At 44.0% G+C, this 6,000-nt stretch overlaps 1 protein-coding gene across 7 annotated transcripts in view; it reads right to left on the reverse strand.

The window, feature by feature from the left end:
• The window catches only part of KLC1 (kinesin light chain 1), a 45,809-nt gene extending 43,230 nt beyond the window's left edge, over positions 1–2,579 (reverse strand). For 5 of the 7 annotated variants that reach the window (XM_054161786.1, XM_054161784.1, XM_054161785.1 and 2 more), the window contains exon 1: positions 2,210–2,579. The gene's annotated coding sequence lies outside the window, so the exon portion shown is untranslated. The remainder of the gene's footprint in view (positions 1–2,209) is intronic. The other 2 variants (XM_054161788.1, XM_054161787.1) reach the window with 1 other exon arrangement.
• Between the last annotated feature and the right edge of the window lie 3,421 nt (positions 2,580–6,000).

Here is a 6,000-nt window from a genome sequence, read left to right on the forward strand (position 1 = left end):
GCCTTAAGTGTCTGTACAGTATTATTTTGATTCCTGTACTTCAAAAACATTCAGAGGATTTTATTCTGGACTCTTGCAAATTTAATTAACAATTCTGTATGCAACTCCACTTTTGTCAAACACACCTTTTTAAAAACCAGTTTCCACTAATAAGGCACTCTTAGCATACTACAGTAATTTGACAAACAGTAAATGAGTCTATTTCACAGACGTTTGAAGGGTAGCTTTATTCTCTTTTTTAATCCTGTATGATAGAATGTTTAATGATAAAGTGAAGGGAATTTAAGCTTGAATTACTATTAGAATTTCTGATTACTGAAATTGTCTGGTTCCATCATCATCCTTTAGAAACAGAAAGGTTGCCAAACTTTAACTGCAACATGATGCAGAAGTAATACTGCATTGTTGTGCCAGTTTCAGGAACTGACAATTTTAATACCCTGCATTTGTCCACACGATTCTGCACCATATAAAATGCATATCTAAAATGAACTGATGAAGTTGTATCTTCTTTTTTCATAAAAAGGCTCTCTTAAACCACATGCTCACCAAAATAATCACGCAAGTGACTTACAAAATGCAAGGTCTTCTGCTCAGGATCACCAGATGGATCAGCTTTCTCTCTACTGCCAGTAAATGCTGAATGTGTTACTTTCAATTGTATCTATAATCCTAGGGTCATAATATCCTCTATGGTGTTTTGCTGAAGCTTTGTAATTCATAATCAAAATAAAGCTATTTTCCAAAGAGCTTGAAATCAATTGCATTTGGGTTTGTTTTGTTTCAGTTTGTTTGGGGGTTTTTTAATTAAAATGCTAAGTCTCAAAATCTCGAAGGTTCCTTTTTAGCTTCCAATGCTCACACCCTTTTGGTGTAAGTTTCCTGTTGAAGTGAAGTTCAGTACAAAAGTGGAAGTGAGAGACAATTACTTCCCAGAGTAAATGTTATTAAGCCTTCTGTCAATTGCAATTACACTAAAATTGCATTCTGATAGTCTTCACTTTATGCATTATTATGTGTAACTTTAAGTATTATATATAATGAATAACATTTGCTCATCATCTTGCTGTTCAAAGCAAATTACAAAAACAAACCTTTGCTCTTTTTCTAGCTGTTTTTATTTTCTGATTCTGTATTCTTATTCCATGGGCAGTACTCACATACTGCTCCTTCATTTAAATCCTATACACTAATGGAAATCATTAACAGGAAAAATAAAACAAGTAAGAGCACCATCATCGATATAGTAGCCTCCAAAAAGCTAGGAGATAGCATGACACTAGCGATGATGTTCTGATTAGTAAATATGCTTAGAACATAGAATTCAATAGAGTAAAGAAGCTCCTTCTTGTGATTTGTGATCTACAAATCCAGCGTCTTGTCAAAGTATTAGAAACACGAGGCCAGGACCAGGAAAATTTAAAGTGTCTTTCTAATTAATCTCTCCCCTTAAAATACAGCTATCTTAAGTCAGTTATGTGTTCGTGTCATTTTGCTAGAATAACCTGTTCCTAACCAAGCCTCGTTTTAGAAGTGTAGCAACCTGGCAAGACCTAAATCTACAAATCGCGTCCGACTACAGCATGGTAGGTGACCTACAATATATAAATCCGGTGACTATTTGCAAAACCCGAGAAAGCCGCCCTCGCCTCCTCTTTCACCATTCCCCAGTTAGCAACAGAGCAAACCCCCCAAGCGAAGTACGTGAAGTAAAAACAAAGCGCCGCTAGCCCAAGGAGAGGATCCGACCACAACGAAGGGGCGAGGCCGGCAGCCTCCCTCACCCCCGGCTCTGTGCGGGGTCCCTCCCAGGGCGGCGCCCGGCCCCAGCCGCAGCACCGACGGGAGCCAGGAGAGGAAACAGGGACAAAGGCGAGCCGATCCCCATCACCGCTGGGGGGGTTTCTCCTTCCTGCAGCCGAGCGACAACTGCAGCTGAGAAAGCTTTACGCAGAACATCGAAAATCAACCTCGCCGCCCCACATCCCCTAAAAACCCCACCCCGTCCCTCGGCACAGGGAAGGGGCTGGCTGTCAGCGGCGCTGCGGAGGGACCAGCCGGCCCGCGCAGCCTTTTGTTGTTTGCGTAATTGCAAATAAAAAGGAAAAAAACTAAAATATCAAACAGCACCCCCCCTCGTCACCTGCCCCCCCACCCCGCCATCCCCCAGCAGGGCCGCCCCGGGGCGCGGACAGCTCCCCTCGCTCACCGCTCGGTGCTGCAGGCTCGGGCGATGTGCGCAGCGCTCACAGAGGCGGCGGGGGGCCGCGCAGCCCGGGGAGCGGGGGGTGGTGTGGAGGAGGCGACCGGAGGAGGATGTCAGCGATGGGCGGGCGGAAGGAAAAGGGGTTTTGGGGGGGGGGGGGGGGGGGGGGGGGATAGAAGAGGACCGGGAAAAAGGAAGGAAGGGAACAGGTCAGCACCACGGCACCCTCACCCCGAGGCGCTGACAGATGCAGCCCAGCCCGGCGACCGCGGTGGTAGGCGCACGGCCCGGCCCCGGAGAAGTGGGCACTGACAGCTGCCAGCCACCACCGCCCCGGCTGCTGCTGCCACTGCCGCCGCCACCGCCCCTACGCCCGCCCCGCGCTCCCCCGCCTCCTCCCACCCGCCACCCCGCCCAACATGGCGGCTCCCCCTGCTGCTCCCATAAGTCCCCGCGCGCCCTTCTTTCCAACCGCGCCCCCCCTTCTCCAACCCCATGACGTCATCTCTCCCCCTCAGAGGGTGGGAGCTGCGCGGGAAGCGGGCAGCGCAGTTAGCAGCGGAGGTCCTCGCGCCTGCTTTGCCCGACCTTCCCTTCTCTCCCCAGAGAGGGCCACTCGTTTGCTGATGCTGCGCGGACCCAGGGAGAAGAGGGATGCTGATGGAGGCCTTCAGTGGCTGAGATGCAAGGCTTTACACTGACATCCCCAGGGCTGCCGGGAGAGAAGGGCAGGGGCCATGCTAAACGTTGCTAAGGCTTCGCCTGCTTGAAGTGTGTGTCAGCAGAGAGCAAAACCTGATTATTTCCTCAAGGCACTCTTCCTCTGGTGACACTGTGGTGTTTTTACTCCAGAGTGGGCTAGCGCTTTTGAGTGTCCTGGAGAGAAGTTTAGGGATTTGCTTCCCCACATAAAGCAGGCTGACAGTACGACCTACAACGCTGGTGCTGTTGAACACCTCTGGGACAAATGCACTATAGCATGCAGCCAGATCACAGTCCAAGTTACACGGGGGAAACACTGGCTGGCGTCCAAATTCTGTACTTCAGCCCACCTAAGAGTAATTAAGTGCTGTTCATATGTTTCAGCACCTTTGTTCTACATTGAACTAAGTGAAAGATGCCTACTCTTCTACAGGTTTACACACACACAAAAAAAGACTTCTATGAGAACCACAAGAACTATTTCTTTACAGCTTCCAAACTTCATTCTCTCTCTCACAAGGGAACAATCACAGTATTTTCTTACTGTTGCTCTGTGTTCCACTAAGTAGAGATTAAACCCAGAAACAGAAGATAGAAGGAACTGAGGTTTGAGATTAAAAAATAGCTCAGTATATCAAAGTGGTAAAATATAAACTGGAAATCATCAGGGAACAGCAACAGCCTAACTTCATTAAAGAATTATTGTCTGGGCAGAATACCATGATGCAGTATCATTTGAGGAATAGAAGAGAATAGAATAGCATGGAGTAGCTCAGTTGAAAGGGATGTACAACAATCATCTAGTCTGCTTGCAGTATATACAGGGTTTGAATCATAAGTTAATGAAAACATAAGGGGGTATAGTGGTAAATCAAAATGTCCAGCCTTGACTAAATGGTAATATGTAAAATACACAAGGAAAACAGAGCTAACATCTGTTTGCCCTCACATACAACACTGAGGAAATCTCCAACATGGCAGATATGAGAAAAGACAGGTAAGAAAGCGAAACTCCTAAGCAGGAGGAAGATGGAAAAGGAAGCAAGGGTAATGCTGTTGTCAAAGGGGCAGAAAATCAGCAAGAGCCAGAGAAGCCCTCAAGAAACAAAACAAAGGGGAATGTGGCTTGTCTACAGACTGCAAATCGAGTCACTGTTGGATTTGAAAAGCTGAGGGAACTTAAGTATACTTTCTGACTACCACTCACTAATTGATATTTTACACAGGTCAAGCTGTCCAACAAGGAAACAACTGTGATGCTCATGTTTTGGAGCAGCAGCTTCCTTTGTTCTTCATCTCCATTTAAAATGTATTAATGGTTTACCATCATATTGTGACAAGGCAGTACAGGCTCACGATGTATAATAATGTGGACTATGTGTTTGTACAGTAATATGAAAGGGAGTAAAAAAGATTGAAAGGCATTTCTTTATACAAACTACAAGAGTCATGCCAGTTGGTCTACAGGTTCAGAGAATTTTCATTAATATGAAAGAGATTTAATTAAAAATAGAACATGCCCTAATTACATAATTATGCAGGAGAAGTGATTCAAAGGCACCACTCCTGTCTTTTGAATAAACAATATTCATTGCTTTCTTCCTATCATGCATTTCCTTTAAAAGATTTCCTGCAATTAACAGCTTACCCGAGGGATCTGAGCATATCTGAATAAAGCAAGTACTCCAGCTATGACCCTGATTCATAGTACACTGGCTAATCAAGTGTATGCACGTTGGCAATTTCCCATATAAGTAGCACATACTATAAGCTCCCTCCTGCAGGAAGGTTGATTAGCTCAATGGAACTAGAGTGCAATATTACTCCCCTCTGTTTATGGCACACAGCAGAAGACAGACACAGAAAAGACTTGGTGATTGTGCCGCTTTGTCAAGCTTCTGCCTGACCTGAAATATTTGTAAGACTTCCTCTCCACCAGGATCTTGTTTTTCCTGTCTCGTCTACATAGAAATTATCCAAGTTCATCTAGCAGTAAGAACTATTTATTTGCCACATTTCCATCTTCTGCTAGGGAACTAGTTATGCTGTATCTCCTGCTTTTAAGAATAAACAATCTAGACATGCTGTCTCTAGAGTAGTCTTTGCCTACCACCACCAAAGTCACCATGGTTTTCTGGGGACATATGAGTGGGTATTAAAACAAAGCCTCAAAATACACTGTTTAAAATGCTGAATTCTTTATTGTCATTTGTCTTTTATGTACTCACTTCCCTCCTCTCCCAGAAGAAAGGGGGTTGTAATTCACAGTGGAAGAGGAAAAAAAAAAAGCTAAATGATTGAACTAATGCAATACGAAGGTCTTAGGTGCCACAGTGTGACAAACACATGCAGCAGACTAAGATTCGGTTTAACTGACATCCAGAAACAGAGAAAGCCTCTGTAAAGACATTCAGGCTCACTTCATTTAAGGAGTGTAGGTCATTTGATTTTACCATTGTTATTAAAAAGACCAAATCCTTCTGGTTTAGAGGATCTTTCCTGAAAAAGAGACAAAAGTTCTTTATATCTAATCCTACAGTCTATAAAATCTATTACTTCATTTTATAAATATGGGCTGGAGTAAAGCACTACATTGGAATAATGTCAACTGCTGCTAAAGTGCTGTTTAAAAGCATCCTGGCAGTAATAAATATTGAAAGGCCAGATTCAGCAACTTGTCTGGCTTTTCATCACAGTTGCTTGACAGTTGCATATGCTGTACACTTGTATTTCCTACAAGAATGTCCTTTACGGAAAAGAAGAAACAAAAGTCAGTGCTCAAGAGTGAAAGGTGTCAAGTACACAGGCACAATTTTAGCCTAACTCCTTTATGCATATGTGCAATTGTTGCACACAGGGGTATCTTGTTATTAGGAAATTCAAGCACTTTGGATTAAAAGGGCTGTATTTTGTGTGCCATGACTCACTGTCATAGTCAAGATGCCAGAATATACCATCAAGAACTCACTGCTGGAGATGGTATTAAAGTTCTAAATAAAGTAACAACTGATCATGGTCCTCTTCCCAAGTCAATAAGCTTTATTTATATGCAAGTGAACTCTTCTTTTTCACAGTCACAAAGATTTCTAGAA

Source organism: Dryobates pubescens, chromosome 5, assembly GCF_014839835.1.
Source record: "Dryobates pubescens isolate bDryPub1 chromosome 5, bDryPub1.pri, whole genome shotgun sequence".
Lineage (NCBI taxonomy): Eukaryota > Metazoa > Chordata > Aves > Piciformes > Picidae > Dryobates > Dryobates pubescens.